Source organism: Patagioenas fasciata, chromosome 11 (assembly GCF_037038585.1).
Source record: "Patagioenas fasciata isolate bPatFas1 chromosome 11, bPatFas1.hap1, whole genome shotgun sequence".
NCBI classification, from domain to species: Eukaryota; Metazoa; Chordata; class Aves; order Columbiformes; family Columbidae; genus Patagioenas; species Patagioenas fasciata.
In genome coordinates, this window is record NC_092530.1 from 9,878,745 (window position 1) to 9,905,875 (window position 27,131).

Consider the following 27,131-nt stretch of genomic DNA (forward strand, 5'->3'; position numbering starts at 1 on the left):
AGAGCTCCTCTTGTTAAAAAAACATGGTACCTCACAACGTTGTTGCCATACACGTGGGATGTCATCACACGGACCAGACTGCTACTCATCTCTTCCCAGGCTAGAATGGGAAAGGATGGGCCCACCCAGTTCCCTTGGACACATCTTTCATGCCAAGGGAATCATCAGTCAGTACCAGCTGATTTCATAAGCTCCATGAAAAGGTTACTTGTATTTTCTTAAAATCAAATCCCACTCTTTTTTTTTTTTTCTGAAATATGTTGCCAACACTAGAGCACAGGGATCTAATCCAATCTAATTATCAAATGTGCAGGTTTTTGTTTCCATTACACCACTTTTCTGTCTGTAATATAAGAATTTGTTCTGTGTTGATACAACTTCTTGGACAAGCACAGAATTTGCATATGTACACTCGGTCAAATGCAACAGGGGACTGAACCCTACACATGACTGTATCACACCCGAGTAAGGGCTTCTCTGCACCTGAAAACTGTTCTGGAGTGACGCAGGGAATGATTACACCTAAGGAAATGCCTGTACATACAAACTCAAGACAATAAAGTAGGAGCACTTTTGTGGGAATTCTGGTTTTGGAAGGGTTAATCCAGAGCTTCGCTGTTCTCTGAACACAGCACTTATGAACCGTATCCACAGGGGCTCTGTGCGCTTGCAGCGTTCACTGAAACCAGTGGGAGTCACAGCTTCTTCCAGGACTGAGCCATACACACAGAAACTACATTTAAATATATTTTTTACATACTGCAAAGCTAATAATTCACAGAATCCCTGGCATCGTACCGCAGGATTTTCCTTCAGACGCAGTCACTTCTCCAAAGCTAGTTTTTCACGTCTTGGTAGCAGTTGACCCTTGAACCATTTTCAGACATAAGTCAGTGTTTTCTTAACCTGCCAGTGCCCTACTGTAAGCACGTTCACCGTGCAGCTGCACTCTTAGTCAAAGCCCCTTGGGAAGGAACCGCAATTACTGACGAGTTTCGCTGGCGGGAGCGTGGCGATGTCAGCGCAGGGTGTGCTGCTGGGCTGTGCTGGGCCTCCCGCCTGCCGCACCCACGCAGGGGACCACGGACAGACCCGGACTGCAGACTGGGACTGTGGTCTCCATCCTAAACATGCGTCCAGCACAGCAGAGCTCACCTTTCCACCGCTTTACTGTGCTCACAATTTTAATGTGCTCAGCATGAAGCCAGCAGAAATAGCAAGCAGGGCAGAGAGATGCAAGGAATATTTCTGATAAGGCTCAAATGCGCTACTTTATTTCTTCTGAGTTCAGAAGAAATAAAGTTTTTTCATTCCCTCCTAATTTCAAACTATCATAGAAGTTAAAAATTGAAAAAGTATGCTAGATAAAGTTAATCCCCCTAAAATTTACCTCAGCCTCAAATATCTTAACAGATACAAATTATGACATTAGTTGATTATTAGTCTTATTTTAACTAAACCCTTACTCATGGCAACCTCTCACGTGATGGTCCAAATTTCACACGGAATCCCAGAATGTCAGGGGTTGGAAGGGCCCTGGAAAGCTCATCCAGTGCAATCCCCCCATGGAGCAGGAACACCCAGCTGAGGTTCCACAGGAAGGTGTCCAGGCGGGTTTGAATGTCTGCACAGAAGGAGACTCCACAATCCCCCTGGGCAGCCTGGGCCAGTGTTCTGTCACCCTCACTTGCAAGAAGTTTCTTCTCATATTTAAGTGGAACCTCCTGTGTTCCAGTTTGCACCCATTGCCCCTTGTCCTATCATTGGTTGTCACCAAGGAGAACCTGGCTCCATCCTCCTGACATTCACTCTTTACATACTTATAAACATTAGTGTTCCTTCAAATATATCAGCTCCTAGCTGGAATAGTAGTTTTGAGAACCCAGTAGAAAGTTCATCCATTAAGCCAGAGTTATGGAACAGTTAGCAAAGGCTTCTGCTGCTCAATATTTAAGATGAATGATGCAATTCCACTATAAGTCAACAAAATTGTCATCTAGAGGGAAATTCTGACATCATTCTCAAAAGAGCGAGTCTGTTTAGCCATCATCTTCTATGACCAACTTTTAGACAGAAAGGTGACCTTTAATTCTAACTTTTTGTAAATCTTTCTTAGATGATACCTCTAACAGTGCAAATGTTTTAATAGAAAACAAGTAACTTGAGCAAGATGATAGCATAATTATAAAATATTCTGACTTTCCAAAAGCAGATGGAAAAAGCTTATGTTGAAAGACATTTTTCAGGAAATGTTAGAAACATCTTTTCTATGAATTGTGTGTTGAAGGAAAGAGAATATGATATAATGAGAAGGGACAGAATCCAATTATTCTGATATTTTATTTCTATCAGAAGCCAATTTTCGGCATTCCAGTGAAAGGCTAAAAACCAACTCCGAACCATACAGAGTCTCAATGGAAGAAGTTAAAAACCAGAGCAGGTGTTGGAAAATGGTATCTGCCCTTTTTTCTGTTTGTTATCCAAAAATGCAAATTGCTTTTTACCATAATATTTTTAGCTACATTTTAGTTTGAAAAAATACAGCATCTATTCATGCTAGTGCTGAGAGAGAAAGCCATAAATGTCAGCACACAGCAAGCTGGATTTTATAACCACACGTCTCTCAACATCCTTCTACATAACGCATAGGACTAGGTAATTGCAGCACAATTTAAACAAATCTTATCATTAAATAGGATTAGGATAGAAAAAAGCAAGGAAACTTATGAATTGGGGCTTCCAAATACTTGTAATTGGCCCAATTTTCTTAAGTAACTGCAATATGTAAATACCAAACTATAAGAAATCAACAATTCACACTCACATTCAACATTTTTTAAAACTAAAAAGTATCTCTGCTTTGTTAATGGCATAAACAGTCAGAGCTACTACGTCTAGGAGCCCAACATGCAAAATTCACACTTCCACAGCCACAAGCAGAATCCTCTCCTTGTAACAGACACCCCGCCCTGTCCTCAAAATTAAGCCAGCACCATTTTCTCAGTTCCTGGGTCTAACCCGTGTTGTTTTCTCTTTAAAACTTGTTGTTACTGCAGGATGGGTCTGTGTATTGAGAAGAGCAGCAAGTGAGGCAGATATCTGGGTGGAGCTTGATGTAAGGTTTCATCAAAGTCAGCCCAGAGCTGCAGTGACACTGGCAGCCCACGACCATGTCCCGGTGCCGTGCGTCCCCCTAGCAGAGCTGTGCTCATCAGCCACGGCGTCAGCCTGAACCACTGCCTCCAGGACCTGGGCAGACTTTAACTCATCCCACAGCTCCCGTTCGTGTGCTGGGCAAGTAACACCACGTAGGCTGGAGCACTCACATCCTTCCACAAACACATTCCACTCCTGGCCCTCAGTACCTGCACGCCATTTCAGTCACGGGGCATCCTCCATCATGTTGCAAGTCAGACTCACAGCATCCCCTGAATTCTCTGTTCTGGGCCTCATCTATAAGCAGCATTCTTTTGATTACTCAGATGAGTAAGACCTGAAGAATGAAACTACCAAACTCACATCCCTCTGTATCTTTCCAAAGGTCTTTGTCCCATCTGATCCCTTCACTGTATATTAACTGATCTTCATTCTCTTTTGCTTTAGCGCATTTTAAATACCTAGTGGAGGACTCTGAAGTATTCACACAAGCATCTGATGTAGCTTTATATCTAAATAAGTGAAAGGAAGCCAGGACAACCAGAGGTGAAAGACTAGCATAGATCTCAGTGGATCACCAACTTTCTCTCATTTTTTATTTTACTATGATATAAGTGATATTTCTATAATTTAGCATTATCTTAAAGTTGTTGCATTGTGTGCTTTGACGTATTTTAATATGACAGCTGGAGATAATTTCAAAGACATACAAAGATTTCTGCCACACAGATCAGCCATCTATTGCCAAAGAAGGAAGCGTATTAATTCTCCCACATCTGATGTTGAGGCTTTTTCATGCTAGTCTGTTAAACACACGTTACTTCCAGAGCTGGACAATCTTGGTTATCCACAATATCTTCCATCCGTTCGGGAATTGCTTGCACAAGATTCCATTGATGACAGTTCCCATTAGCACACATTCATTTACACATAGCTTTTTTTTTTTTTGCATCTGTGAAATTCCTTTCTTCGAGTGGATATGAAAGATTATTCCTTTACTAGTCCCTTCCCCACAGGTAGATAAGTCTCATTTGGGGAAGCTGTCGCTCACCATGACCCGTAGATCAAAGGGGCTCCAGCAGAAAGACTGTCTCCGAATCCGTGAAGGGTCACTTGTCCTCTAATCCCTGGCTGGCATTCACATCAAATGATGGTACAATTCCATCCCACCTGTTCTAACATTCCAGTGGGGCTGGAAAAGTGGTATTTTCAGTAATGCTGCTTCAGGTCAGCTTACAAACTATCAGTTACTTCATAAAATAATGCCAAATTTATTTGATCATTATATACTTTTTTTTCTTCTGGGCACTAAAACACAAATACAACCTTGGCCAGTCACCACAGCTACGGTGTGCTGCTCTGATAAGCTGCACATCCATCCAAAGTTTGCTCTATGGCCAACCTGCACATCTCAAACCAGAATGATTTCTGGTCCCTCTGAAGCTCAAGTGCTGACATTTAACGGAAGGCAGACCCTTCCTGGAAAGGCTAAGTTAGAAGAACCATGGCAACTGAAGCGCAGTCTTTGGCAGAAGGGAAGTTCTAGTTCCCAACTACTGTGAGAAGGAACATCCCATCAAGGTGTTCTCTTCAAACCTGTGTGAATCTCATTGGAAGTCACAAACATGGGAAGACAAAGAGCTCTCCTGCAATCTTTGTGCAGCTCCACAGGGCATCCTCAGCGGCCGATGTTCTCACTCCATCCGCACAACAGGGTTCCTTTTTCTCTCCAGCTGAATGAAGCGTGTGTCCAGAGCACCATTTTAGACAGGATGACCTGGAAGGCCTGCGTATGGTTCTGAACTGATCCACTATTAAAGTGGATTACATCTTTCAAAGAGGTATTTTCTACCTATCGTGTACTGGTTTTGCTCACTATATAGCCTACCAACTTCAATAAGGCTGTCATGTCTAATTATACATCACCTTCTTCAGTGACTCTGAGTAGCCGCAGCATCTGTTTTCAAACCTCAGATACATTCACAATATGGATCATATCCTGCTTTCTACCATCAGTCTCCTTTCTGAGGACAACTTCTTCAGCTACACAACTTATTAAGCTAAGCATGTCCAAAACGTGAGTTTCTTAGCCCACATAGAAGTGAAAATGATTAGCAGGTCCTAAGTTCTGAGCGAAGCAAAATGTTTAATTTTTAATTGTTTTGAATTTTCCTTACTGGCTTTGCAGCAAATTTACAAAACGAATAAAATAAAAAGTTTGAAAAATCTCCATCCTTAAATAAGTAAAAAACAACTCTAGGTTAGCCCTCAAACTTCTACATTTTTGCCAGTAGAAAGTTTCCAAAGAGCAGAGGAATACACGGGACTTCAGTCCAATTGCAGCCCCTTGCGCAGTTTTAGATCCAGTCCAGCAAACAGCTGTCCAGCTAACTAGCTTAAAAAGAACAACTGCTGAGAAGCAAGTTGAGCAGAAGTTTAGAATAACATTGTTTGACTCAGACAATCTTATGTAGCTACTCTTTCAGCTCTTCAGTTTGGCAATTTTGGGGAATTCAAAAGAGCCAAGAGGTATTTTTTAATCACAATGAAATCACTTTTTCCTCACCCTTTGCATTAAAGCTATATATTGCATTTCCATGACACTTTCATCTGGAAGGACTGCTAAGGTCTTCAGATTTTCTAACTTCTGAATCTCCATCAGACTTTCTCACCTTTTTACTTGGAGCAGAGCAGACACAACAGAACCGAGCTCCATCTTCATTTTACAGCAGCAAACACCTGTTCATATACATTTAGCAAGCGGCTAAAAAAAAGGCATATTTAAAAATATCTATATTTTTGTATCATAGCTGCACTTTAGTGAATGAGATCTGAAGCCACTGACATTCTGAGCAAAAGGCAACAGTTTTAGCCTCTTTCTATATTATTTGTATTATTATGTGGTGAAAACAAGTGGTATTTGAAAGCTGGAACAGGGGCAAAAAGGTCTAGTAAGTACTAGTTCAGAGATAAGGGTAAAGAACGCAATTTATAAACTCCTGCATCATTATCAAAGTTTGAATCCTTACCTGCATTAGAAGGGCACAACACTTAGAAAGCCACAAAAAAGAGGAGGAAAAAAGCTTTAACAGTAGCGATATTAATTACTCCCTTTCTGTTCCAAATTATCAGAGAGCTGAGTCCATTTATGAAATGCCAGATCCTGGCTCTGGAAAGCCCGGTTTGTAAGCCTGATGCCAGATGGACAGCCCTGGACACTGCTGTGTCTTCTTGATCGCCAGACAGGGTCTCCCACTCACTTCAGGCACAGAAGACTCTGCTTGGAACACCTTAAAAAGTCCTTTGCATACAGCAGAATTAAGACCAGTTAAATGCACTTGCATTCATTATTAACCATTATCCTGATTTCAGAAAAAAGAAATCTATCAAGTACTAGGCACCCTGAGCAGACAACTCAATTGCCCACTTTGCCTGTAGTTTTCTTCTTTCTCCTTCTGTAGTTGAGCCTGAGCTGGGAATTCAGCTGCGAACATTTCAACATTGATGATTCACTGTTTGAAGGACCTCCAGGGAAGTCCTACAGCACCTCCAGACAAAGTTCTCACCTCTGGCTTTTCTTGGATTGCAGGTTTATTGCTCACTAGAGAGTTCAGACTTATAACACATCCAAATAGAACTTAACTTGAAGGCTCATACACATGCTGATGGACCCTGGAGCTCCTAATTATAATTACATATTCATATCAGCTGAATGAGATGCTAAATTACAGCCTTGATCCCACACTGTGCCTCTGCACAAGCCACAGCTGATGTTCATCTTCAACTGGGAGAATGGGAGGGGGTACAGAAAGATCCAGCTGTTGCTCATTTGACTCAAGAAAGAAACCATTTACTTTCCAATGTGAAAAAAAAATGATGAGAATAAAATAATGTGAGCAAAATAACATTCCCCACCCTGTCATTTACAAAAAAAACATAGTTAATGTCTTCAAACCTAAGGCTGTAACGAAAGGACAATGGCATATACTAATGGGAAATATTGCTTAAAAGTAAGCTTTTTTCAGTTAATGCACATTTTCACACTTTGTTTCCTCCTTGAAAGTTTGGCCAAAACAAATCTTCCTAGAGTTAATTTCTCTCAGGAGTAATAGGGTCGATGCAGCATTACACATTCATGCTCTAGATTCCAATAAAAAAAGTTGTTACCATAGCAAGAAGTACTGTTGCAAAGACAACACATACAATGTAAGATTAAAGAAAACCTCCAAAAATATTTCCAATACTCAACAATAACACAGGATATTTTCTCCTCATTACATGAAGATGAGCGTGTGCTACTGCTTTGACAGTCCCACTGTGGCAAAACAGACCGGCTTCTTTAAGACTTATTTTTCAAAATGCATATTTCTAAATTACTAATTATTTTTGACATCATATATATCATCCTGCTGCCTAAGTCCAGTAAAGGATTGGAGAGAGACATAGTGCAAGGTACTGTGCATAAATGGTGAAAAAGGCAGGTCATACTTTATAATCAGAGTTAATTTCAGCAAATAGAGGAATAAAGGAGAAAAAAGGGTGAGTTGGAGTAGTATGAATGGAAAGACGAGGCAGCAGTAGTCTGAATATAGATGCTCATCCAGTTTGGCATGCCATCACCTAGTCAGCCAGCGTTGCTCAGTACGTATTTTGATACAAGTTAGTTTTAAGAAAAGTTTCAAATACCAATAAACTTTGAGCTTTGTAGGCTTTCCTAGACACCTCACAACATGAGAGAAAACCTGGAAATGATTGCAGGAGTAGACTGTCTCGGGGGGAAAAGCTTGCGTTGCTGGAAAGTGAAGACAGCTGTAAATAATGATGCAGCACCATCTGAGACTGGAACAAGGTGAAAGTGGAAGAGAGAAGAGCAAGACAGCAGAAAGTGTGAAATCAGATAAGAGCCAGGAAAATTATCTACGTAGCAGAGTTTGAATGGGCTCTGCAAGAGTGAGGTTCCGGAAAGCAAGACCAGAAAGGACATTGCTTTAGTAAAACACACACTGCAAGGAGCCCAGAAAAGCCTTTGCATGTGAGCGTACATGTTTACGTAAAGGGCAGGTTCTCTGCGTGTCAAGTTAGAAGAGACAGGCAGATTTACCCACAGACAGCGTGTGAGTCTAGAGAAGGAAAGGCCGAGCTGAAAAAGAAATCGATATATGGCCTTCGTGTATGTTCACAGTAGCGAAAGGAAAAGAGAATGCAAAAGAAAGTGCAAATGTAGGAACTAGGATTTGAGGGAGGCAATCTGAAAAGAGGAATAAAAAAGGAACATGGCAGAATAAGCACATGTGAGGGGAGAAGAGAAGCAAGCTCACTGAAGAGGGCAGTGATGAGGAGGAGATGTGATGTAGGAGAGGCACACGGTGAAAGCTGTAGGTGAACAGCAAACAGTTACACCCCACAAGCTATTAAAATAATATTTAGGTTCTCGATTAACCATCATAAGACCTTTGACCTCACTGTAAACATTATTTTTAATAGTTTGTAGAGGGAAGAGGGGATATTTATTGACTAAACTCTTTAAAATGCTTACACTGGAAATCAAATGTCATCAGGTAGAATTCTAGCACAGCAGGTGGTCAGGCAGCCTACCCGAGATACACGATGTTCTCTGCTTGACTTCTCCATGAGAAAGAGATGGAGAAACACACCACATCATTGGGTTTCAAGTGCTGAGGTGTAGTGGTCCGAAAGCATTTCTGTCCCTGTTCCTTACACCCTCTCCAGAGCACCCTTGCCAATTTTTCACTACTAATTTTTCTCACTGTTTCCACATCCTTGCCTTCCTAAGCTCTGTTTCTTTCCTCTCACCTCTCTCCTAGTGTCCTGCCATTCTTTCCCTCGCCCACTGTCCTTCATCATTTGCAGCACAGTAAGGCAAACTCCTCCTCTTCTCTGGTGCCTCCGCACTGGGCAAGTTGAGCACAGACAGTATCATTTTCCAGATTAAAACAAAAAAATGGCCAAATTTCCTCACTACAGACCATGGAAGCACTAATATTGTTCAAAAAGTCAGAGTTTATTTATACATACACATGGGCATGTATACATGCATACCTACGTATATCCCTGTAAACATGGACAAACCAACATCTTTTTCCCCAACCCTAGTTGGAGAAATGGCTCAGCATTTTAGAATAAACTTCCAAAAATACTTGCCCAAGGCAGACAGCATGGGAAATTTTGGCCCCAGTAGTTTATGTTTGGCCAAGTTAGAAGCAATAGAAAATAGGATCTTACAGCAGAAAGTGCTGGGCAGCCTTATGGAAGACATCACTATTTGTGCTGCTTGTAAGACTTCATTTTCTTTAATAGGAGCTGCATGGCAGGGCTGTAGTACCCTGGGGCTTCCTGTCTTTAATTTCCTTTGGATATAATCTTGGTCTTAAGCCTTCCTTCCTAAATGACCTCTGTCTTTAATTATTTCTTAAGCAAATTACAACTTAACAAGCACACATTCTCGTAAGACAGAGCCTCTCATTATCAAAAAGACAGTGCTGCTTAGAATCTGGATTTCACAGTAATTCAGCGACCCATTTGATAGGTCAGTAAATAATTATACACCGTCATTGTCAAAAAATAATCAAACAGGATATTATAAGAAGTCGCTGTGTATAGCTACATCTTGCATTACTCAGTCACCTGGTTGATTCTTGCAGGGGAGTATTCATAAAGTAGAGGTACATATGTGCAGTCCCAGGTGGTCACACAATTAATTTATATTTGGAAGCTGTATTACATTATTTTGGGATAAACTCTGAGGGTGTTTCTCAATCATTATTTAGGCAAGACTGTCACAAGTACATGTAAGACACATCAGGATGTGGCTCATCGCTCTTAGATACGTTACATAAAATTATTCTGCTAGATGCAGTTTTACATTAATTATCTTGCCAGGAATAACTTTTAGATCCCTAGAAAGGATGTGTTAATTTTGTAGGATTTGCTTCACAGATTCTCTAGACTCACAGTGCCGATATGTTGCTTCATCCTCTGATGCGACATAAAATAGTCACTGTTTATGAAGCCAGCGTCTCTTAAATCTAAGTTTGCTGCAGAGTCCTTAGCTCCAAAATCTTCCAAGGTTGTATATTTTAAGCTAGGTTACAGCATTTTGAATGCCTGACAGTTGCTTTGGGGCTCTATTGAAGCATTATTGCTCAGATATTTCAGCGTAATTTCTTTATGCTGCTTAAAGAAATGTGCCCTGCTCTAACTCTAAACCACCATCATCTGTCCATTGCAAACAATTACTACATAAATCACACAGTCATACCTGGGGGGACAAGACTCAGTGAACCAAATAAAAGTAGGTCCTATTTAAACTATTGGGTATTTAGGAAAGAAACTCACTGTGGCTACTTCTGAGATCACTTATTCCGTGATCTACACTCCCTCCCATCCTTTTTCCTCTTTGATACTCATTTACAATGTATTTTTAAAGTTATTCTTCATGTGATATTACAGGCTTCTGTATGTAAAAAATAACATAGCTTCCCTTTACTGACTAACAAAATTCTACAGCAATATCGTTAGAAAAACAATAGCCAGCTGTTCCGAGTTCTTATTCAGAGTGAAAATGAGCGTAAAAATCTTAAATCTTTCTTTTAATTAATCAGCAACATTATACAACAAAGTTTTCAATCCTCAGTTTGAATAGGAATGAAATTCCTGAAATACTTGAGTCACCTTATTCAAGGTAAAGACCTGACTCAAGGAAAATTGATCCAGCTTGAAAGCAAACTAGCAAATAAGGGCTACACACATCTTCATGTGTGTTTTGCTAGTCTAAGTAAAAAGATGACTAACATCACCCTAGATTCAACTTTCCACAGCAATTAGCTAAAGTATCTCAATTTATCTTTCCCTGACAGCTTATGATTTTAAGGAAATTTGAGATGTTTGGGTTGTTGGGGTTTTTTATTCCTTTTTTTGGACATTTTAGCACCATCTGCTGGTGTTAAAACTTGCTCTGGAAACTAAACACCAGCTACCTGCTTCATTTTAGCTTCTTTAAGGCCTACTTCTGGCTCTTATTAGGAAAGGTTAATTGCTTGCTTTTCTACTACAGATCCCAGGATTGGATAAGTAATTTATCTGAAAGAATCATGCATCCAGATGGAGAATGCCTTCTGGAGGCTATACAGCAGTAGCAATACACTATTAAAGAAATACCTCATCTACAGCTACATCCAAGAGTAGATGCAATTGTTTTTTACAGTGTAAAAGTAACAAAAAACACCCCTCACTTGTTAAGACATTTTTTTTTTCTGAGTTGACAGTGGTATTTAGACTAAAGGCTTATGCTGTGATATTGTAGATTTAATGTCTGGTGCAGTCAAAACTGACCTGTTAAAATTACCTTTGACTGTGTCCAGTTATATAATCATATAACATATCCCATCTAATTCATCCAGCTGCTTTTTTATTTCCTTAGATTGCTCCTGGCTCAGCACCAGTTCTTTGCTGTTTCAGAGCCTCTTGGGGCACAGGGAGTCTGAAAAGACTTTGGGAAATGGTCACACCGGGTCTCAGCTGCCTTTCTACAGCACCTGTCATGAATACGTGAAACATCTCCCATCTTAGGTACAAGCTTGATCTCTGCCTTCGTTAAGCCAAGCTGACAAAATTCCTCTCTACAAGACTTGTCAGATGCTTGGGTTTGACTGACAACATCACAGAGCACTAAGAAACCTGCCACGGACTTCTTGAACTCCCCAGAGGGAAGGGTAAGGACCAACCCCTTTGGATTCGGGCAGGTCTAGCAAGTAAATGTGCCAGGGGAATTTCAAGTTCTTCTGTTGTGGCTGTTCTTCATATCAGTTACTCCTGTGACATGACAAACAAGGGAATGGACCTGGGGATCATTTTTTCAGTCTTCCCTTTCAATACTCAGCATTAATCTTTGTGGCCCATACGTCAGTCTCAGTTCCACCTCATGATCCTAGCCCTGTCTGCACATCTTTTATGTACCCCTTACTCTAAGGGATACTCTCCCTCCCTCAGGTCTCTTCTGCAGCCACTAGTCTCTCTTCTCAGCTGACTCTTCATTGCCTTAGAAACCCCTCCATGCAGATTCCCCGTGGTTTAAAGCTGAAATTCCGTTATCTGAACCTGAAGAGAATGTAGAGAAACAATCTCTCCAAAAAGTACATTCCAGATTGCTGTGAAAAGCTGATGTAAAAGCAGCAGACAGGATGAGCTGTCAGTTTAACAGTATGGTGTGTCAAGATATTATGGGCGAGCAGTAAGGCTGGGAAATGAGTTCCTTGTACTACAGCAAGGCTAAGGGCATCCTTTCCACTATAGATATAAATACGCTCCAGTATAACAGAACACTGCCTGGTCCACTTAGGCAGCAGTTGCCCCAAGGAAGCTAAATAACCATGAGACAATTAATTACCTTTTGCTTTCCTTCCAGCCATACAGATAAGGTTAAGTAAAGCCCAAACCCTGCTTGGCCATAAATTCTCTATCCTAGAGAGTGGTGACTGAAGACTTTTCAGATAGATGTTCTCAGGTAAGTTTTCAAAGTTGTGCTCAAAAGGGTCAAGTAAAAAAATAAATCCCGTTATTTGTTAGAAAGATTGGTGTGTACACCTCCCACAATCACTGCTTTGAAATGGACCCCTTAATGTCTGGAGGGGATATAAAGCCTATGGCTCTTCTAAGGTTTCAGAAGGAGGAAGAAAGGCCATGACCTTTAATAAAAATTATTCCGCAGAAATAGGACTACTTGCCTTTGCATAATCTTTCACAAAATAAGTTTGATGGAAAGTGCAATGGAGTAATATAAAACAATTCCTTAAGAGTTGTAAAGAATCAAGGAAGACCCTGAACACGTTATATACATTGATGGAAAAACTACAAACAAGAGCTTTAGGCCAGAGATGGTTCCACTTGCAGTGCCCAGCCTCTCTGGATTGCAAAATAAAGAGGCATACTTAGTATAATTAGCCCAGTTATGTCTGCCAACACTGGTGAATGTCAGTTTAGACTGATTTCTGAATAGCTTCTTTCCACATGAGTATCATTCATTTCTAATTTCCATCAATATCAGTAAGATTCAGAAATAGGTTTATCAAGAAGAGATGATTTGGGTGGGGATGGGAGAGATAACTCTTTGCTACTTCAGCGAAACAGAAACCGTGGCAGCAAATTAATTTGGGCAAATTTCCCATTAAAACAAAACCAGAACCTTTTTAAACTCTCCAAATGTCCTTTCCAAAATATTTTGAAGAAATTAGTTCCTTTGAGTTGCAATCTACTTCTGCTTTTCAAATTTAAATGAACGGAAATTCAAATAAAAGGTCGAAGTTGAAATGAAAACCTTCCAAATCTAATAAAATTAAATGTCCTGATCTCATAGAGAGCATTAGTGACAGGAAGGCACCCTGTGCCTTGGGAACTCCTTGTGCACCACGACTGGGACAGCAGGATCTCCTGAGCACCGCACCTTGTCCAGTGGCTGCAGGTCCATGGGAAGCGAGAGTGCAAACGCTGCCAGTGATGTCGTGTAAAGCCATATGGAAAGTGAAGCAAGATGGATAATAACTGCATTAAAAGACTGCCAAGCGTATTCAGAAAACTGGAGTGGCTTTTCATAAGAGTAGGAAAGCATCTGCATTACATGCAGTAAATTTATCCAAAGAAAAATGTGCTCTCATTACATTTGCCAACTAATGGGCATTGACATTAGAAAATATACATAATTGAGCACAATTTTAAAATATATGAACGTAGCTTCTATACACTCACTGAGAAAGTAGGTAGCAGAAATACATATAGAATTCTCAGTTATTCATACAGAGTTCTGATTCTGAGACAGATGATGGGATACTGCTAACAATATGTGGTACGAGAGATATAATAGATTATTCTGTTTGTTTAGTTAAGCTACCTGACTAGTCAATTATGGGAAACAATTTGCATTTTAGTAGTACTCACATTTTAATTATGTGAAAAGAACAGATGTTAGACAAAACTAAAACAAAGACTTACTTTATGTGCGTTTTTCATTTTTTGTCTCAGAGGCAGAAGTAAGAAATTTCAGAATAATGAATAAAGGTGCACTGAAAATCCACAAACATCCCTCACACCTGACCCTCTATCTCAGAGAAAGGAACAAGACTGACTTACTGGGGTTGTCAGAGTTCTTGAAGCAGTTCAATGTTAGCTGGCATCCTTTCAGTGTTTGGTTTCAGGTGTGATCACTTTGTGAAAAAGAAATGCCATACTTGCACGTCAGATGGGTTCTTTCACATCTGGGAAAAAAAGAAATCATTTTTTTCCATGTATAAAATATTTTAAAGAAAAATTTTTGGCTTAATTTGCAATTTTTTTCTACCCCAAGAAGTGCAAACTTGCAAGGTGTCAGGATTTTCACAGGCCACACAAAAGAACTTCTAATTGCAGCAAAGACTGTTTCTAGGTCTGAGAGGTGCTCCTCCAGCCACAGCTTCTCCTGCCCTGTCTTCTGGGGCTTTGTGCTTGCTCAGTCCCCTTGTCCCTTCATTAGGCCACAAATGTACTCCCAAATAAATAGAACACCACAGTTTAGGTGGTTGAAGCACAAGTTTTCAGTCTTGCCAAGGACAGGTTTCACTGGGTGGACAGGGATACTGTTGGAACAGTTACCTAACACAAATATGCCATTCTGTGGTTGTTCACTTCTCACTGTTCGTTCTTAGACATAAACAAGTAATTATCCATCTTTAACCTAACTTGGGCACTCAGCACAAATAGCCTCCCTTTCAACTTTGATATGATAAACTAAATGTTTCCTCTTGGAACTAATCCAGCTTCCATCGGGGGCAACACAAAAAAATACCATTAATAAATTATGAGAGCCTTTAACCTGTAACAACTATGGCCCTGGAACTCTTACTAGTTCACTTCCTAACCAGCGCTATTGTTCGGATAACTCCTGACACAACAAAAGTAACAGTTCACAAAGCCAACAGATAGATAGACAGACAGATATTTTGATGGAGATAACATCCAAATGTCCCATTCACAGCTGGAGGTCTGTATTCTCCACATGGAAATCCTGAGTTTGGTACACAGTAGTTATCACGGTGTTCACAAGTTACTGTGCATGGAGAGAAGATGCTACATGAGAGCAATATTTTGTTGTTCTGGTTCAGAACTTACAAGTGCAGTCAGCCAGTATGTGTTAATGGGTAGTACGAGCATTTTGGATCAGTAAAACTGCATACTTCATGATAAAATTCAATAGCAACAAACCCCTACTTCCAAAGTACCTCTTAAGTTGCATTTAAAACTGGATTTCAAACTCTAGGTTCATGGAGAATCTATAGATGGCAGTTCTACTTCCCAAAAGAACCCTCTGACTGTGATCAGAAAAGCAAGTCAAAGCTCAAGGATTAGGTATACACAGAAATTAAAAAGAAAGGAACTACTAGTACCTTGCAGTGAAGCCGCTCTTTAGGTAACAATGAATTGAGAAGCAGCAAAATATTACTTTCATAACGTTTTTTATTAACACAATATAACCTGATAGCAGAAAAAGAGGGCCCCCTCCCGCCTGGGTCATCATTCAGGTGAAAGAGAAATCAAGTCTTGAACAGAAATCCCTTCAAACCATCATGAAAAGGTCCGTGCACAGCCTTGGTATAGTGCAATGAAATTAAAAAAGATGTCATGTAGCCATGTCAGCCACATCTGTGACCCATATGGTGCATGTAACAAGAGCATATGTCTATACCTAAAGAGAACATTATATGCTCTATAAGTCGAAGGCAAATGTAAAAGTGAAGTAGAACACCTTCACATTACAAACACAGTTTGTTATTTGTGTCACATCAAAGAAAGAGTCTCCAGGAATTATTTGCTTCTGAAGTCATTTAATTATGATTAAGTGAACTAAGAACTAATGTAAATGGCATTTTATACCCCAGTGAATTAAAGTATGAGATCTAGTCAAGGTGAACAAGATTTACAGCCAAAATTCATGCAACCTTACAGTAATTTCATGACACTTTTACTACTAGCCCAGACATTTCAGTTCTTGAAATAATTAAAAGTACACAAGCAAATTTTATTCTTTGGATGCTTATAATAAACCATGGACAGAAAAGAGAATTGGTTGCTTCTGAAGTGATTTATGCACTTCTACTTTCATTATAAAAGGAACAATGATAATCCAGGGCAAATACAAGCTTCAGAGATTACTACTAAAAAAAGAAAGAAAAGTAAGCATAGTAGGATGCCCACAAACCTCTTCCACTTGGGATAAATCTGGCCCAGATTAAAGTCTCAAGACTCATTTTTGGCTAATCCCAAATACCTGTCTGCTAAAGAACGCATTTGTTACGCTGAGACCCGTGCATGCTACAAGCAAGTAAAGTCAGCCAACTCACTTTAAAGATACTAAGGGTCTTCTTACAGATTTTTAACTATAAGGGAAACCAGTGCCAGGTATTTGCCTTCAAGCAGAATTAAGACTGTCCAAGAAGAAATGTATAACATATCAACGAATAGTTATATTTCACAGCTTTTCCAGCTGGAAGTAAACTCATTTTCCAGCAACAACTGTGAATCCACTCTCTTCTAGACCCTCTGTTTGAAATGCTCCAGGTAAAGAACAGAAACTTGGCTGACAGAAGAAAGTACCAGATGGCTGCTGGGATGGGAAAAAAATTGAAGAGAAGAAAGCATTGAAATGTGAGTTGTAGAAATAAGGATTGAATCATAATCAAAATGTAAGTAGAGAACCAGAGCCTTCGGATTTTAACAGGAGCCATGTTAGGAACGCAGCATCTCCCCAAGCGGTAAACTTGACAGCCTGAAGAGGCCCTTAAAATGCAATGCAGCAGTAACAAATTGCATCAATTATATCTGAAGAGAGCTCTTTGAACAGGCTCTTTTGGCTGATGTGGCCGTACACATTTGCACAAATCTGTCTCCTTATACCGAAGACGTGTAAACCTCAATACTCAGGCCATACCAGTATGTGTCTCTTACACACAAACTGTGCACTTTCCAGGTATTAGAAAACAAACAAACCAATAAACAAACAAACAACAACACCAACACTTTTAAAGTCCCAGCAATCTATTTGGGAATCAAAGGGATCAAAATTCCTATGCTAAAAAAGCACTAATAGAAATGTTCATGCTGTGGTAGTTGACATTGTTTTAAGTAGCGAATGGTGTGGAAGAAAACAAACACTGGGACCAAAATGTAGCAAAATTTAGAACATAAATGAGAAAGTCTGGGTCACAAAATACTGGGTCCTGAAATATTGGTCACCTCTTTCTGGCTCTAGACACTGAAGTTTGTAACACCTTTTTGCTTTTTTTAACCTGTCTTATTTTAGCTTGCCTTCAGAAATACTCTCCTAAAGGAAGCTCCTAGTACTGCGTTAACATTTAGGAGTATCCAGATTTGTATCAAATTGGGCATATTTGTAGTGTACCCCCCAGCTGGTGATTGTGTGATACAATCCACTTAAAGCTGTGATGACAGTAGCTCAGGCATCCATTTTATATCCATCCTGAAAAACTATGGTTTGGGGGAACTTATTTTTCATATACTTAGGCTGCATGGCACATAGGAAGCTCAATAACGAAGTTGTCATTCTTAGCTAGCTCAGACACCCAGACTCACCATGGCCATGCTGAGGAACACCCTTCCTAGACACAGCACTGTAAAACAGCCTTCCGGAATATCCCCATTTTTCCTTGTTTTTCTTCATTTGCCTTTCCCTTGCATCAGATGATCCTCAGCCTGACTGGCATGAAAGACTTCATTAAAAAATTCCAGTTGAACTGAACTAGGCGATTCTTACCGCCAATAAAATTGCTTTTGCTAAGACATCTGTGTAAAAGACGAGCACCTGGGGGACACGAGATGGCTCAAGGGATTGGTAACAGGCTATGGAATATTTCATGTCTAGGGTGTTGGCTTAAATCCAGAGTCAGGACCAAACTTGAAGCATCAGTCTCTTAGGCAGGTTGCCACGTGAGACCTTTACAAATGATACCCCTTCGCTCAGGAGAGCCCTTGCTGGTCTTCTGTTGAGAAATTTCCTCTGTCCAGTCTGAACCTTACAGCCGAGACCACTACAAGTTGGAAGGCTGTAATTTAGAAATGTGCAAAATGTTATGCCAACACAAAATAAAGGCTTTAGTGCAACTGTATGAGCAACCCTGTGAACTAGATTTAGTGATCTGTCAGAGGACTGATGCATGGACTCATGATTTTGCTGTCGATACATGCTATAACACATGAGACAAATGATAGAGCTTCTCTATGCCCCGAGCATAGAGACTACATGCAATGGTATCAACAATCTTCTATTTTGTCCACACTCAATCTTTCTGGATCAAAAATCCAACTAAAATTAATAATAATTATTAACTAATAAATAGAAAAAGTAAATATTTTTTAATGAAAATTAAAAGGTAGTAAGGGTAGAAATCATCAAAACTAAACAACACTTCAAGCCAAAGAACACAATGGAAGCTTAGTCTGCTTGAGACAAAAGCTGTTCCCCGCACCTTTTCCCATAGGCAGCAGCTGTCTGCTCCTTCGCTGGGATGGCGTTGGAACGAAAATTCCTAAGCCACTCCCTTCCCTCCTCTGTGTTATCATTGTCCACAGCAGATTTCTTCACACCCTTCATTAAACCTGATCCTCTCACTCTTTGAGCAAAGACAAAATAATTTCCATTTGATGTTTGCTATCACTGTTCATCTCAATGAACGTACAGTAACTCGCTCTATTAGTGACTCCCAACTTAGCAGGTCTGTGACTGTACAGTATCAGTGAAAGCACAGCTGGAGAAATAAAACCCATGTAAATAGCTGAAAAGATAGGTAAAAGTCTGGGCAGTGATCCAAAAACACTAAACTACAGACTCCCAACATCTGGTTCAGGGTGGATTCCAAGAAAGACAGAAAGCGAAAGACAGAAAGAAAGGATTGATTTCTCTGTATATTTTTTTACATAAGGTTTTCATTTATTTTTTTAATTCGTCAAAAATGTTACTCGATTATTGTGGTTTCATTTCTTCACCTTAGTGCATCCTGTTGCTTCACTGGTTTAGCTATATTAATCAGAAGCAAGCAGTGCCTTGGACAGGGGCTATAAGCAGCTCTAAGTTTCATAATTGCATATTTCATTGTGATAAAGGGAAATTACAGATGAAAACCTCTAAACCATATTATCCAGCCTCTTTCTCTTTTTAGTTAGGACTGAGCTTATGACGTGTGCATGAGAATCCTATGGAGATTCAATTTCAGGAAAATGGTCACAAAGGAGCCAACCCTGTCAGTTACTCAGCTTGCCTAAGCACTGCCGACGCCAGAGCAAAGCCCACGCTGCCCAGTACCTACATGAGACAACCAGGACTCCAGCACTCTGACCACCACTGTGTGAAGAGTAACTTGCTGCTTTGAACAGTTTTATTAGCTGAGAGCTTCTGCTGAAGAGCTCAGAGACACCATAATTTTCAAAAGCTCATACATGACTTAAAATCAGAAAAGCCCCCTGGTTTTTGGGGATATTTCTAACCTCAGTGTACCCAAGCTCTTTTCAAACTCCTGCCTCACCATGTTAAATGAGCATGTCACCTATTCCACAAATGACTGTCTGTTCTGGCCACACAGAATGCCCCAGGCTATCAACACATCATGTCTACCATCGATATGTTCAGATCATCCTTCTACCACCATTCTCAACAGACAGCTGGAGATGCTGTTCTGCCTCCTTGGAAAGGTCCTACTGCCATACGGACTCTCTCCCAAGCAGGAAGCACCCGGCTTTGTCTGGGTGTCTCTAATCAGCAGTGGGTTTTGCTTTGTGTTAAGCCTTAGCAGTCACGCCACTGGGCCTTCACAAGGTTTGCACACCAGCTTTGTCCCCACTGTTTCCCAGGTACCTTCCCCCAGGTACCAAGGCACCAGCCTGCTGTGGGCCCACCTTGCAGGTCCCTCCAGCCGCTGCCAGCGGCGTCCAAACGTCAGCAACTCCTGATGCGTGCACTCACAAAAATCATTAAATGCACAAATGAGATAATGAGAAGCTCTGAAAAGTCTCCAAACAATTTCAATTTTGCCTACTTTGTGCTTCAACGCTGCCTCACTCAGAGCCGAGCCATGAGTGCTTGTGCGCTTTCCAAGTGTTAGCATTTGCATACAAACACATGAAGAGAAAAAAATTCACATGGGTTAATTGTATGATTCTCCTGCTCAAAGAATAATTCCCCCCCTACATCTAGACAAGGTATGCATTTTCTTACTTTCTGCTCTTTCAAAACAGTAAGAAGGTTCAGGACTATGTTTAGGACTTGGCCACCATCTTACCTCTTTGCCAGCACTGTGCCCTAGTCAGGGGCACCAAAGAATTTTGTTCCATCAGAAAACCTTTTATGCAACAAGGTGATGTTGCAGGTAGTACAGGTAGTACACACTGCCAGTAAAATGGCAACAGGCCACTACTCATGTCTCTGAAGCCACCACGAGCTCCCTCTTCTGAAGAGAGGCAATGACTACACTGAAATGGGAATCCCATCAGGGCATGGACAGGTAATATAAGGAGACGAATTCTGTCCCTCAGAAACCAAGTCCCTGAGAAATAAGGAAGCTACCATTCTTGAAGATCTGTGTAATTTATTCTTTATGATCGGAGCCTAAGGGGAGTAATTACATATGAGTATTATTCAAACCTGAATTAATTTTTTTGAAACTCTCTTTAAATTATGCCAGTTTGCAAGACTATCTTTTGTACCTGCTCATAGCTTGCTGCCACAGAAAGATCAGCTTGCTCCGCAGCCTGCCCAGGCCACCTCACCTCTCCCTTTCCATCAGTCTGGACTTTGAACCGACCCTTTAGTGAGCACATTCAGCTCTCTAGACCACCAGAAAACAACTGACTTTCACTCTGGAAATACTTGACTGATGTTCCACTGCCCCGGGCAGAAGAAAGAGAATAAAGCAGCTTGCTGCATAGTTGACAAAGCACGAGTGCTTTGAAAAATGACTGATAGGCCCTCCACCCCATACCTTTGTGATACCCACATCAGTCTAAACGCGTATGTTCACACCCGGGCACACAGATCACACACTGAACTAAAGGAACAGTCACAAACGAGAGAGGTAATTTCAAATCAAACAGAATTTCCTTCTGAGTTACACTAACAACACTTTATAATGAAAGCAACAGAGAAGTTGCATGAAATGCCTTGATCCAATCCAGTAACTTTTACCCCATCTCCTGCAGTCATTAGATTCTTCTGCAATCAAGTAATCTGGCAGAAAGCTAACCCCAAAAGGCAGGGCAGGACAGAAAGTTTTCACCTGAACTTCTTTCCAAGGAGTCTGGAACTGTCGGGTTGGTTTGGAGGCTGGAGGTACTCTGCAGCTTGTGGATTAAAAAAGGGGAGAAGGAGGAGAGGGGAAATGTCTAAATACAGGCTCCGTGAATTGCCTTGTCAGGCAGAATTAACTAAAGCGTTCCACAGATACTTACATTAGACTAGGTAAAATTCTAGCATTATACAGAACCTAATTTTGCAGCCCATAAGCCACTTGAAAAGATGAATCATGACAGTCAAAAGCACATCCATACCCTTCCTTTACAAGGTTCTTGCTTTACAGGCAGATTTATACACAAGCAGGCCAAAAAGCTGGCTGAGACAGCCCGGTTTCATCCTGCACAAGGACGGCAACACACCGAGTCAGTGAAGCTTAAAGGAAGTCACTTTTTTTCTAAATCTCAGCCCTCTGGCTTTTCACCACCTGGACAGCGGTTCTAAAAGGATGACCTCATCATTTATCATTTTACCTTTCAGTGCTTTACTTAATACATGACCTGCTCAGTAAAATATTTGCAGACTTGGTACTCTGGTACTTTATCCCATTACAAAGGCACGCATAACATTTCACGTCTCTTTCATGCAGGTGGTCCTCTGTTCTAACTCAAGGCCAAACAGCATATAAAGTTAGGCCAGTTCAGCAGTATAGGTGAAGGCATCTGAACCGAGGGGAGGGACTACAGTAACTGCAGATGCCAAGTGTGGCTATACATTTCAAAGATAGTGCTAATTTATTTATTTGGCTTACAGTGACCGAATCCATCTGTCCAGTACAGATGAACAACCACAAGATGTCTAAGAATCACTACGAATGAACATTTTTTTATTAAAATTGTTCACATATGTACGAAGGAGCCACGGAAAGGTGTATTAAAAATGGTCCCGTTCTTTCAGGCAATTCCACTCCATTAAATTTTATGCGTACACATGTCTGAGAAAGAGAAGAAGACAGGAAAATAAAAAAGCATGTATTGGATACTTTTATGTTCCTGGTTTATTTTTAGAATGCGTAACAGTGCAAAACGCAATGCCTCTTTAGTTAATTTCTCCATATTTTTCTCCACTCCAATAAAATATTTCCTGTGCTAGACAATCTCTCTCTCTCTCAATAGTTTTATACTGGATGATCTAGTTGCAAATATCTTCAGACACAGCGATTTAGATTTACAATCAGCAAATTGAATATATCAATGGAAGTCTCTAGACAGATGAGTTACAGTACAGACAGGCAGGAGGCATTTCTTTTAAGCTTACTTACAGAACACGTTTGCACAACTGGTTTTGATTTCTATTTCTATTCCTCACTAAGGAGATAGATGTGAAATCTGGTGCTTGTGGCACTCAGCACTGATAGGTACTGGGAATGTTGCCACCTCCAAAGATGACACAGTAAACTGTGGGGACTCAGTGTCATGCAGGTCTCTCCCAAAGGAAGTCTGCCCTTTCAAAAAAGGAATGCAGCAAAAAATAGATGGGAAGAAGATTTCCTTTGCCGTCGAGCTTTCTGTAACACGTCCCTTTGATTCTAATCGAGAGCTTGCCTGAGCAAAGGCTGCCACTAGAGCAAAAGGGCAGGTACAAGGACACACAGGTGACAGAACCGAGCAGCAAAAAGTGCTTTACAGAGCCCTTTATTATGAAAGGTTGCTAAGGAAATTGTTTGGTCCACAGTGACTTGCTATTCTTTAGCTGTTTTTTTCAAAAACTCAGCTATTGTGCTCTCAAATTAAGATTTGGCTTCAGCTTGTAGAAAGACACGAATAATAATAAAACCATATTGCTGCACATATGACTTATGATTAAGCAGCTCTGTGGGTTATATACAGAGGAAATGTCTGAAAAGGTACTGGCTGACACTTATCAAAGAATTTGGAAATGGAAATTACAGCAAAAGACAGTAAATTAGCCAAGAAGTTTAAAAGAAACAGGATATAATGATCAAATAGATGACTTCAAATTAAAACTCCAGATCAGGAACCAATGCAGAAAACCTCAAGAAGACATGTTCTCAAGCTGTTGACATCATATTTATATATATCCTGTGTCATTCAGACATATTCTGGTGGTCTCATTAAATATACAAAGCATATGATTTTCAACTCCTGTTTCTCTGTCTCTGTTGTATATTATCAGCTTTAGAGGGCTTTGCAGATTAGTAAATAAGTCCCCGTTCATAACTCTGTTGCTCAGATTCTACTTAAAGTCAGTGTTGGAAGGTAGGGCTTTCCAGTAGGATGCTTATTGTGAAGAAAGAGTACAGCATTTTTCAAGACCTGAGTTAGTGAGTCATACTGTTTGTGTTTCCCAAATAAATTAATAACAACAACTAACAATTCATTCCTAAAGTTCCTGCATGCCCACAATTCCAACCGACTGCAGCAGGAGCCAGAAATGCTCTGCAGCTTTGAAAATGAAAACCATCCTATGTGTTCCAGCAGAAAGTTCTACAGATGAATGGTTGAAGGTGACACTTAAAATCTTTGGAAACCAAACTTTTAAATTAAAAATCCTAAACGAGTAAAACACAATAAGTTTATTATAGAACACAGTCTTTCAAGACTATTACTCCCTTCACCTGTTCAACCTGCCATTTAGAAGCAGATTATATATTTATTAATGTTATTGGCATTGACAACATTATCATTGCAATAATTTATTACCAATTATTCCAGATTATTGACAGCATTGGTAGAACAATCCAAATAGAAAAATGTTCACTTTTATGAATTCACCAGCCCCTGGAACCTGAATTTGTGTCCAGGATGAATCTGTTTTAATGACGCTATGTAAAATGTGTGTAGGTACACATTGTACCTAAAGCACATCTTTGTGCAAGGATCTCAGAGCTTTGGTGTTTGGTGGTTTGTCTGTTTGGGGTTTTGGTTTGGGGTTTTTTTTACAAGTTGGGTGTTAGCATTCCTTTCATGTGGAAAGAGGTGGCTCAGGATGGTAGATACATTTGCCCAGCACAAGGCATTTCAATGAAAACAGCAGCAGCTACACATGCTGGGCTCCAATCTGCAACCTGCCATCATCCACACTGCTGCATGGGACTGCTGTGCAGTTCTTTTGGGTGAACAGTTGTTAAGATTTCATTTCAGTTACATGAAGTAACATACAAAGTCACTTCACCTTCTGCCAGCTGCTAGACAACTGCTTTAGCTCTGCCCTGAAAAGAAATACCCCAAAACCGGGACTCGTCGTGTTTCACGATTAGAAAGAAGAGAAATGGAATCAGAACTGAAGACTGACTTGTGTACAGTAAGCGTGGATGGCGGGCGAGGGCCGCGGTGCCGTTGAAGCGAGGGCAGCCCGCAGTTCACCTATGTGGGGAGAGGAAGGCAGTGCAGTGAGGGTTATATAAGCAAAGTCACTTGTGGAATGTGCAGAATGTACACAGAGGGTGTGCCCCGAGCTGGGGGCGCGGGGAAAAGCCTCCGAACCCATATGTAACAGGTTGCCTGACAAAAGGCGTTTCCAAAACGCAGCCCGTGTTCTCTGCCCTTGCCACTGTTTCTGCCCTTGGACTCAAAGTTACAGAAGTCATCAGATACCAGTGTGGACAGTACAGTGTGTTATTTAATGCTACTGAGGTAATCATAAATAAAACAGTCAACGTTTCTCCAGTGCCCTCATCCCCCTTCCTGAAACAGGCAAGACTTCTGCAATTGTTGGCAACAAAGTACAGGCAAGATATTCAATCAAAGGTAAAGAAAAAACTTCATACCATTTCCGGAGCAGTCTGGGTTTTTTGCTGTTGCTGCTTTGGATTTTTTTCCATGACTCATTAACACATCCCCCCCTAAAACCTACCCAAAAGCCGAAGCAAATAAAGGGAAAAGAGGGAATATTTTGATTTTCAGTGAGTCTGCTCTAACCACTGCAATGCTCCTTTTGTTTTCCTCTTCAGGTGCCACTTGAAACAATCAAATCCAACTGGCAAATGTATTGAAAGTAAGTCCACTTCAAATTTACAGACGTTTGTAAAGCAAACGCTCATGAAATCATGGAATAAAACCTCATCCAGCTGAGAGGTAGATTTATCTAACTAATGCACAAACCCAAGGATCCATGGAAATGTGTATGCTGAATGCAGTTGCCAAATACTTGACCCCTGGCTTTGCGGACTTAGTATGGGCGTACAAAAGTGTGCATGAGTAGCCTGTGACTTCAGGACATCAACTGGGGGCAGAATTCCCCTCTTTCCCTCAGCTACAGGACTGCATCCTGTCAGTGTTTTGTGACTGCCAACAAGAACACGGAGTGAAACTATCTACAGTGGGGCTTGAATTAGCTCTACTGATCAGAACTAATTATAAGAAAAGTTCACACATTGAATGTCAAAGATGAATCCACAGAGGAAATATAACACAAAAAACACATGTTCCAGACATGCTGTTCAAAACAAATCTGAAAAAAATAAGGTCAAGGGACCTGGAGTAATTCTCACAGAGATTCTGCAAGCTAAGTAGTGAAATGGCATTAAATAAATTACATGGTTTCAAATTACTCACTAGGCAACTACAAACTACAGAATAATATGGCTCTTCAGGAGTACCCTGCCTATAGCAGAACAAACGTGTCTGGAGAAATATGCAAAGAAGAGCAGAAACCATCAGTGTTTAACTGTTGGCCATGACTTACCTTCTGTAAGCACCAACCAATCTCTTCCTCAGGAGCAGGATTTTGGATGGACTCCCTAAGCAGTTGTGTACAGAGGAATTAAGAAGACAACCATTAGCGGGCACTGAGAACCATACATGTTAATCCATATCACCTGGCTGTGCAGCCTCACCCCCGGCAACAAGGGGACACAGACACACAGACACACAGATCCACAGCCCGCTCTGGAGCCCTGTCACACCGGCTCTGGGCAGACCACAGTGCAGAACATGGGCACTAAGGTGAATTTAGTTTAGAACCAGACACAGTTCACAGCATTTGGTTAATTTTGCAGGTCCAAAGCTTCCCACAGAACTACCATTTCCAGAGGTAGCATCATTTTTTTCAAAAAGCATTGTTCACTGTGCATTCAGCTTCTGTTAGAAAAAGGATCCCCACTTCTAGAAATTTCGTATTCTCGGGTGCCATTTTTCGTAGAAATGGCCTCATTTTTGAGTTCACAGAAAGGGGAAAAAGCAATAAAATGTTTAGATGTGAGGTGATTTTTCATCTTGCTAGGAATACTTTAGCACAATTCTAATTCACCATCAACCCAGGAAAGGCTGCCTGTAATTCACAGAGCCAGCTTGGGCACTAAGCCAGCAAAGCACTTCAGCATGACTTCAGCTCTAAGCTGAACCACTGACTTCAGCTCTAAGCTGAACCACTGACTTCAGTGAGATGACTCAAAAATCATCACAATTAAAAAGCTTTAATGGCTTGCTCGTTTAGCATCTTGGTGTGAACTTCCTATGAGTATTGTAGCACAAAGTTATAGCATTTGGAGTTTATAATGCCCTAGCACATGACCCAACCCAAGTAAGACCCTACAGATGAGCTCCAGGTGAAATGTGATGGGAACGGACAATACTTGCAACAGGCCTTCAGCAGAGGCCTTTGTATTCAAAAGTCTCTTATCCCAGTGCAGGTGAGAGTATACTTTATACATCCCAGGAGGAAAATAACTTAA

The 27,131-nt window shown here is 40.7% G+C and overlaps 1 long non-coding RNA gene across 1 annotated transcript in view; it reads right to left on the reverse strand.

The window, feature by feature from the left end:
- The window catches only part of LOC139828887 (uncharacterized), a 76,782-nt gene that overhangs the window by 15,411 nt on the left and 34,240 nt on the right, over positions 1-27,131 (reverse strand). The window contains exon 2 of the long non-coding RNA XR_011740945.1: positions 14,299-14,423. This is a non-coding gene — a long non-coding RNA (uncharacterized lncRNA). The remainder of the gene's footprint in view (positions 1-14,298; positions 14,424-27,131) is intronic.